At 41.0% G+C, this 8,882-nt stretch overlaps 1 long non-coding RNA gene across 2 annotated transcripts in view; it reads right to left on the bottom strand.

Moving 5' to 3' along the window:
* Positions 1-8,303, bottom strand: part of LOC102799740 (uncharacterized) — a 32,474-nt gene extending 24,171 nt beyond the window's left edge. The window contains exons 1-2 of one of the 2 annotated variants that reach the window (XR_004843592.2): positions 8,221-8,303; positions 1,322-1,381 (exon numbers count right to left, since the gene is read on the bottom strand). This is a non-coding gene — a long non-coding RNA (uncharacterized LOC102799740). Of the gene's footprint in view, positions 1-1,321; positions 1,382-7,104; positions 7,571-8,220 lie in introns of those variants that run through there. The other variant, XR_004843591.2, reaches the window with a different exon arrangement.
* Between the last annotated feature and the right edge of the window lie 579 nt (positions 8,304-8,882).

Genomic DNA, 8,882 nt, shown 5'->3' with positions numbered 1-8,882 from the left:
GCCGACTCCAGTCAAAAGCATATCCTGCAGCCAAGCACTGTTCAAAAGCACAGAACTTTATTTCGTGTTCTAGTGAAGCTCCTGATGCTTCCAAACATACTAAACATGTCATGTTGAATTATGAGAAAGTGCTGGAAAACCGATGTGTGAAACATGCAAATATTTTGCAGTTAATCTAACCGTGGGGCCGGAAAACAAGAGCACTTTAGGGTTCGATACTTTGTTCAATACAGTCAGTAAGTACCGTGGCATCTATGCAGAGTACTGCATGAGAAATACACAGCAGTGTTTGGAGGACGTTTTTTTCTTACTTAAAAAGAAGCACAAAACAAGATTTAGAGGAACATCACATTACCAGTGATCCGAGTAAACTCAGTGAACTTTTGCGAGCTTGATATTGATCTCATGGCAATGAATCAGCCAACTCCACCCATGTGGTATTCTATGCAAGTCAAAACAAACATAATTCCAGTAATCCCTTGTGTTTTCGTCAAGAGTGTTATTCATTCAGGTGCCTTCAAAGTTTACCCACATTCATTTGGCACAAAAGAAGTCTTGAATCGTCTCCTTCTAATTTCTATTTCAGCACTTTATGCCCAAGGATAACCATAGCTGCCATTATTAACTAAAAAACCTCTCCTTCCTTGCACAGATCATGGAAAACTCAGTTTTGCAACAAATGCATGACAACGTCATTTGTTCTGATTTACAAGGAATCAAATACTTCACAGAACAGAACCAAAATGATTCGTTATCACACAAAACCACCCCTATAGGCAAGCCCATGTGGCTTTCAGTGGGAATCTCCGAGTTCGGCAGTCCTGTTGGACAAACTGTGACTCATCACTCAAATCTGATTGTGCAGTTTGACTCTTAATCATCCCATTTTATGTCACTCTGCCACTTTGACTTTCACGAAAGATGAGGAAAGATGTCGCGAGTGTGCAAACATTTTGAGCAAACTCTACGTGAAAACCCTCAATGACATTACGAAGTACAGATTTCACAGAGACTAAATTTCAGTTCCCATTTCAGCCTTCAAACCTTCGTCCCTTTTATAATTAAAAAATTATAAAGAGATGATGGACAAAGACAGAAAAGTTATATAGGTTTGAATTTTTGAGTTTTTGATTTTCATTTATTATAATACAAAAAATATATATGCTAACCTTTCAGCAGGCATAAGAGTGTTGAATAAATTAGCATGGATCTCTGTGCCCTTCAAACAATCCACATAAGTCACTGTAAGAGTTTTAACAAAGTAATTTCATGGAAATTTTAAGCAATACATTATCTTAACTTAGATTTCCTGTATGCTCACCTGCTTTACAATGCCTGAGGCCCTGTGGATTCTCGTCCTCCTCGATATGCTGCCCTGCACCTTAAAAAAAGAGAGAGAGAGAAAAGGGTCAGTTTACAAATTAGCATTGGGGATGATCGCCACTCTGTTGCTTCAACCTGCACTGTGAAAAAATTAACGAGATCTGTGATTGATTAGGATTTATGGTGCACTGTTTTGTTACGTGCTGTTCTCTCACAGTGTGCCAGCACAAGCTGGGAATGACACGTCGTTACTGGAACATTTCTGCTGCTACATATCGTCGCTGTATGGCAGAAGACCAGAACAATAATATTTACCCTTTGTTTCAACCATAAGTTTTAGTTTTCATTAAATCGTGTTTAACTGCAATCATAAAGAATAAATATTAATTATATCTGTTAACATATATTTTCATATACAGAAAAGGACATTGATATACCTCATGAAGTACAGATTGAGTTGTTCAAATCAGCATAAAAACTATAACTTTTACCCATTATAGGGCGTCATATTTGTCTATCAAGAATTCAAAAGCAAACTAAAATAATTTGTAATATATATATTATATATAAATATGTAATATGTAAGTAGTATCAAATATTAGCCACAATTTTAATGTAATTGTTATTGCACTTTAATGCAACTTTACAGAGCAAACTTATATATAATTTTATTTAAAAAGGTGCAATATGCACAACACCTTGCTATAGGAGGAGGACACTCTTTAGCATCTATAGCACAAGCACATCAGAGCTAAGGGTCTCCTTTTCTTGCATTGCCAGACACTGCTGCAGCTTAGAAGTGATCTATCCCACAACCCCACCCTCATTCTGTCTTTTCCCCTGACCTCAGCATCACCTGATGCCTGCTGTTGGGTTAGGGACACTGAACGCACCACAAACGAGGAGTCATTCCTGTTATACTTCTTTAAAGTGTAACTGGAGCCTCACGCTCACTGTCTGATTATGAAGTTTACAGTGAGACCCAAGCAGACCCTTGGATACTTGTGGAAATTAAGTCTGGCAAGAAGCCTTGTTACGTTTACTGTTTCTGCACTGTAAAAGAGTTGCATGTACATTAACAATAAAACAGGGCTGCTACCAAGTTACTGTTAGTTTAACAGTTTTCCTACTGTTATCTACATTACAGCATGCAACTACAATGATACCGTGTCCTGAAGTGCTCCGCGTTCCTTTATTTCTTCCTTATACCACGTCAGCTATAAAAACCTGCACAATGTAAGTCTTCCTCTCTCTCTCTTTACCACTGAGGGCATAGCCTGCTTGTTTGTAAAAGATTTACTGGAGTTGTGACCAAGGTATGGTGACATTTACATTTAATATTAGCTCTCAATGGTGGCTCATGCGTTTCATCAAACAGGATTGGTGATTAAAATGAAATATCAACCTCTAATGTCAGTTAACATAATGTGAAAGTTAAAAAAAAAAAAAACAGGGCAACAGTGTCTGTCCAGCTTTCAGTGCTAAGGCTAATCCTGCTAGCATTCTATAGACAGACAATAAATAATGCATTATCAAAAAAAGTTTTATTTTTTACATAAATAGACTTGACTGTAAATGATTAGCTCAGAGTGTACAAAATCAAGCATACCTCATATTGAAATTATATAATTTGCACTCAACATTTTGAGAAGACCACTTTCTATATAGACTATGTACTAACCAATAATAATAATAATAATAATAATAATAAATTGCTGACTCGACATATTTATTCAAGACTTCAGCTGTTTTTTTTCTGTCCACGAAGTTACAGCCTCAGAGCTAATGCTGCAAAGTCCAATTAAGGGTTAAAGACACCCGGCCAAGGCTTGCTTACTGAGCAAGTCAAACCCTCTGCCTTACACAAACAAGATATTAAAACACAAGGAAAAAATGGTTCCTTGACTACTCCTTGAGCAGACTAGACTATTCATTAATGAATACCTGATACGGTCCTTACGAAACAGGTATTCTGGAATATTTCTGTCTCTCGGCAGCTGCTGGGTGTGTGACGATGTTTCTAGATCAGTCTGTAGATAGTTCAAAAGGTATTTAAAAAAAAACATGAAAGAGGCTGAGTAGGTGTTTTTAGTTAGAGTATCTGGCCTTATTTAATTCCTACCACCCCCACCCCTCCAGACCAAAATATGTACATGAAACCATGAAGATGAGATTAGGTCATGCTGTTTCAACATTTCTAGCATTTACCTTGGTCTGCATGTAGTTCTTGGAATAAGTGTCATCACACCTGAAATATGTCTAAGAACAAATTTAAACTCGGTGACCTTCAAACCAAATGAATCAATTTCACGTTTATTCCACAAAATTATCACGGTTTTGGGATGCCAACGAGTTGATCTATAACGCCGGCTTCCAGTCATTCTTGTTCTGTGGTACAGTACCATTTATCACTCAGCAGATCACTCAGATTGGCTACTTTTATCTTTTGTTCTTTACTTTTTAGCTTTCAGCAATACAACGGGCAAATGCTTCGTAGTGTCTCGACACTGGCCTTGATAAACCCGGTTTGTGTGTGTATGGTAAATACTTAAAAAAATACTTTAAATACTTCCCAAGTATTTAATGGACCTCCCCTTTTTGCTGCACTTAGTTTATAACTGAACCGGAAGAATATGCACTCCTACCCACAAAGCAACCCCCTCACCCAGTCTTCTCACAGGACTTGTGAACTCTCCATAAACCCCTGAGTCCCTCCAGAACACTGCTGTTCATCTGGAATCAGAAAAACTCCACACACACACACAAAAAACTTAAATAGACACCAAGGTACAGAGAGTGAAAAGAGAGAGGGACAGAAAGAGAGGCAGGCCAGATTGCAGAGGGCTGAATCAATGCAGCAGCCTGGTCTCTTTTTTTTTCCTCTCCACTCTTTTTTCATTTTTTTTCTCTCTCTCTCTCAAATGATTCACAGTGGAAAGAAAAGGCCTTTTCCCTGTCCTCAGTTGAACTCCACATCAGCTTCCTGTTAGAAAGGCAAGGAGGAAACACCCAGAGCAACACGCGCGTGCGCACATACACACACACATACACAAACACACACAGAAGAAGGCCTTCACTAGTGGATTCTTCGCTGCCAGAGAAATTAGGTCAAGCACTTAAATGCCCTGTGCTGAGATGCACAGAGACTTAAAATGTGAAGTGTTTGGTGGGGACAGCAAAAGCACAGCAGAGCAACAAACACACATGCAAACAAACGCCTGTTGCACTCGGGATATACACACACTAGTGACACACTTTACATCTCATGGTTTTCCACATTATTAATACCAGAGAAAACTTAAATAATCAGTGACAGACGCCCACCTACTGTTAACACACCATCCATCTGTGCAGATTAGAACATGACAAGGTGGCTTTGTCACACACGATAAAATAAATGACGAATTAAAAAGGAGGTAAGGAGAAAAAAAACAAACGCATTTTAAAGCCCTTCACAGGCAAAAAGCTAAAGGAGTATGTGTGAGTTCTCAAAACGCCAGATGACCTGATTAGGGAGCGACAGGACTCTGCGCGCCTATACGAAACAGCTAAAGATGGGGTGGGCGAGCACAAGACGCCACACTGCAGCATCGGCCGTGCACGCCGAAAATCCCCCTCGCCAAACCCCACCGCCCCCCGCCCTCTGACCTGAAATGGCCTTAAAGAAACAACACACCACATCGCCATCACGTCCAATCAACTATTCATAGAAAGGCTGGATTGCGCTCCGTCCTGATCTTGCCGTTTAGGGTTTCAATCAATTGCGTGAGATATGAGAGTGTGGCAGGGAGTGTGGGAGGGAGGATGAAGCTGCTCTGAAAGCAAATGAGAGGAATTTTTTTTTTTTTTTTGCTGAATCCAAGCCTTCTTCTTTCCTACCATATTGGCCAATGCCAGTATGGCCCACAACGGAGCTCAGAGCTACGGGGTGGCGGGCTGAATCTGAAAATAATCACGTCAATTTTCACTCCACAGCCATGTGCTTTCTTCTGTCCCACTGCCTCACTGTAGAGAAATGAACCCCGGCCCATTGTCTAAAGGCCACCTGTGTTTCTGCTGCATTCTCTCAAAGGCACATTTTCCTGTTTATAACCGTGATTGTGCCTTATAAACATGCACTGTCAGGGTATTAATAAATCTCATAAGACACAGAGGGGGGAAAAAAAATTGTATTTGTGACCAAGCTATTGCAGCCAAGAGGTCGTTCTGACCCCGCTCAAATTTTTGGCTCCTGACAGTTGTGTTCCTCTTTCATGGTGAGAATGTGGCAATAGCACAACACGCCGTGTTTTTGTCAGCTAGCACAGATCTTTTTCTGGGAAACGCTGCTGCTTCTTTGCAAATTTGACCGACACTCCAGAATGAACAGAATCTTACCCGACCGGCCAACCAGGCTGCACACAAAGCCTTGAGAGCACACAGGCACACATACAAAGCAAAAAAGAAAAAAATGTAGCCAGATGAGCAGAGATGAACTGAAAAGGAGAGGCGATTCTCTTAGGTGTGCGTGGGCCACTTTTTAACCTTTAACCTGCGATGCGTTTCCGTGCCGGTGAAGTGTGGCCTGAGTGATATATCTAAGATAAACTGACAGCAGTAAACTTGAAAAAATCAGAGTATGAAGCTAACAAAAAACGAGACTTGTGCTTTAAATCAATAGAGTCAAATTTAATAAATTTACAACCAGTGCAAATTACAAAGCAACCATGCTTTTATGAATTTATGTGCAGGCTGCATTTTTGCTTTAGTTGCTTTTAGAAGAGGACGATGATTTCCCCACTTTATCTATTATTTAGCAGGAATCTGTGTGATTATCTTCAGCCAAAAACAACCAAAGAACGAGGCTGTAAAAAGAACTTTGTGTGCTGCTACCTGGCCAGTGTAAAGCACCTGTTATTACTGCCCACATCCACGTGTAACATCAAACAAATCAACATCAAACGCATCACAAATCTAATATCTCACGGGGAATTTAAGCATGTGTCTTTTTAGAGAAGCTCAGTGTACACCTGAGACACAGCCAGGAAGCACCAAACGGGCCTTTAGAGCATTAAAAATACATTCAGCTACTGCTGAGTTAGCTGCTCTCGGGTTTCAATGAATTAATTTCATCAAAAAACTTCTCTTGAGGGGAAACCACAGTGACACATCAGGGGGAAACCGCACAGTTCTACCATATGTTCTCGGGTCTTACGCTCATCATCTCGGGGCGCACAGCTCCGGGAGACGCAGTTTTTACTAATTAAACGCACATTTTTCCTTTTCCCCCATCAAATCCTTCAAACTGATCACTTAGAGAGCGTTGATGTTTTCCGCTGGATTGACGCGATCCGCCCGGCTGCCTATCTGTGTTTGCATCGGGGACAACAAAGGGGGAAGATTATGCCTCTCAGCTAGCAGAAACTAGGGCACGGGAAGGCGACCTCTTTTCTCGTATTGCGACGGAGAATTTACAGCCTGGCGACCATTTCCATCACCGCGTATAGACTATAAGGTGTCTGCGACTTGTTCTCAATTTTAAAGACTTTTTTTTTTTTTTTGAAGCTATTAAACAGTTTCGGCCACGCTGGAAACTTCCCCTAAGGACTGTTTCAGTCATAACAGTGTCAATATCCACTGACTCAGTCTGGGGAGGGTGTTGGTGGAGGGGAGACACGCCGCCACAATTCACACACGCTGTATAGCTTTTGCTTCTAAAACAAACCCTTTGATGTAATTTTACGCAATTGGCGCAAATTTAAAACTAAAAATAAACGTATAGAGCGGCATTTTAATACGCACCGATTCGCCTCAAGTTCAAGTTGGATGGTCTGCTCCGGCGTGTCCAAGTCGGCCGGCTTTATATTTCCTTTAGCCCACGGTGACTCGTCTTCCTTTTTGTGTCTGGAGCCACGAAACAGCAGGAAATTAAAAAAGCAAGAAAGGGACGATATTTGCAGACTGAGGTGTGGAGGAGTCATCCCGAGACTCTGTCTCCGAGAGCCGCTGCTATGCCACGAAAATGTTGCGTTTCCCCCCTTTCTTTCCCCGCGTCTCTCTCGGCTATCCAGCTCGGTTCAGTGGGGACACACAGCAGACTGCGCCGTGCGACTCGCGCCGCCGGTGAACCAGATGCGTCAAGTTCAGCTGAGGTGAAACACGAGTTATACAACCGCACCGCTGTGCGGTGCAGGCTGCTCTGCCGTGCTGCTTATTTAAAGACTCCAAAATACGAAGGGAAAGGGGGGGAAAAACAAAAGACACCACTCTGAAATATCAGCAAAAACGAGCCTGCGTTCAGATGATTATTAAGGGCTGCCTCACTCCCTCCCCTCCTGCCCCCTCCGCGGACCTAAAAAGCACTATTTGCTCGCGTGAACTTTTGTCAGCCTCGTGAAAAAGACTATTTTAATTCCACCGTCAACTTTTACTGGTGCTGAAAATAGCACAAATTACTGCCGCGAAATTATTTACAGGAATATTAAAGAATTAAAAACAAAAATGCTATAAAACATCCACCAAGGTCACTGTAAAGTCACATATTTTCCATGGCACACAGGTTTTATGCCCCACCTTGAATTATTACACACATACCATGCCTTTTTTCCCCCACTTGCACCACCCCTGCTTTTGTAATTAACAATTACTCTGGTAAGTAGCTTTGCTGTAAAGTATTATTCATAAAAGTGTGTGCTTTTAAAACAAACTGCAAGTGTGAAGCTGAAGAAAAATAGCCACAAAACAAGCAAAATGTGCTGCGTCACCATCCGTCCGGGCTAACGGCGCTCTATTAACAGCACATTAACTTAAATGTAATTCTCATGTTAGCTTAAACCATTACCTCCACAGCTAGGCTACTTCATTTTCTTCATCTGCTAGCTTTTAAAACACACTCCCCGAAAGCGGGACTTCACACACCTGTTCCCTCCCTGCAGTTAATGAGCTTCATTCAGTTTTGTCCTCTCTGCAAGTTAATGAAGACCTCCTTATTCACTCGACGCCACAGGTGACTCGCAGACAAGCCCGGACTTGTTGAGGTAGCCAGTTTGCCTCACAGACACTTTATTGATTAATCAGCTGTGGTGATGAGTCAAACCAGAGCTGCTGGAGCACATCCCCGACATTTTGAAAAGTTGCTAAAAATAAATAAATAAATAAAAATAACCCCAAGTGTCAAAAGCGAGGGGACGTGGGAGATATTTTAATAGCTAATAATTTGATTTTTCATGCTGGGTCATACTAGTTTAAATGAAATGAAACTGTAATAGAGTCCGTGTACTAGGGGAAAATGTTTTCCGAAAGAGTTTGTAGGGGAATTTTATGATTGGACTAAAAATAAATAGTGCGCATCTTTAGGTCTAAATCTTTTTTTTAATCTAAAATTATTTATAATAACATAGAAATGTCATTAAATGTTATACTCCTTATGCTGACACAGAGCTCTGCACAGTCACTCTTTAATAATGTAAACACACACAAAAGTGGCTTCCCTGTAAGATTTAACCTTTTCCTCAGGTAAGTTACTGAGAAATGAGATTCTCTGAAGGCAAGGATAAAAAATTAACTTTTAATATTCCTCT

This window comes from Neolamprologus brichardi, chromosome 17 (assembly GCF_056152115.1).
Source record: "Neolamprologus brichardi isolate AB-2024 chromosome 17, ASM5615211v1, whole genome shotgun sequence".
In the NCBI taxonomy this organism is placed as follows: Eukaryota; Metazoa; Chordata; class Actinopteri; order Cichliformes; family Cichlidae; genus Neolamprologus; species Neolamprologus brichardi.
The sequence above is the reverse complement of the archived record's forward strand: the minus strand, read 5'-3'. Positions and strand labels throughout refer to the sequence as shown.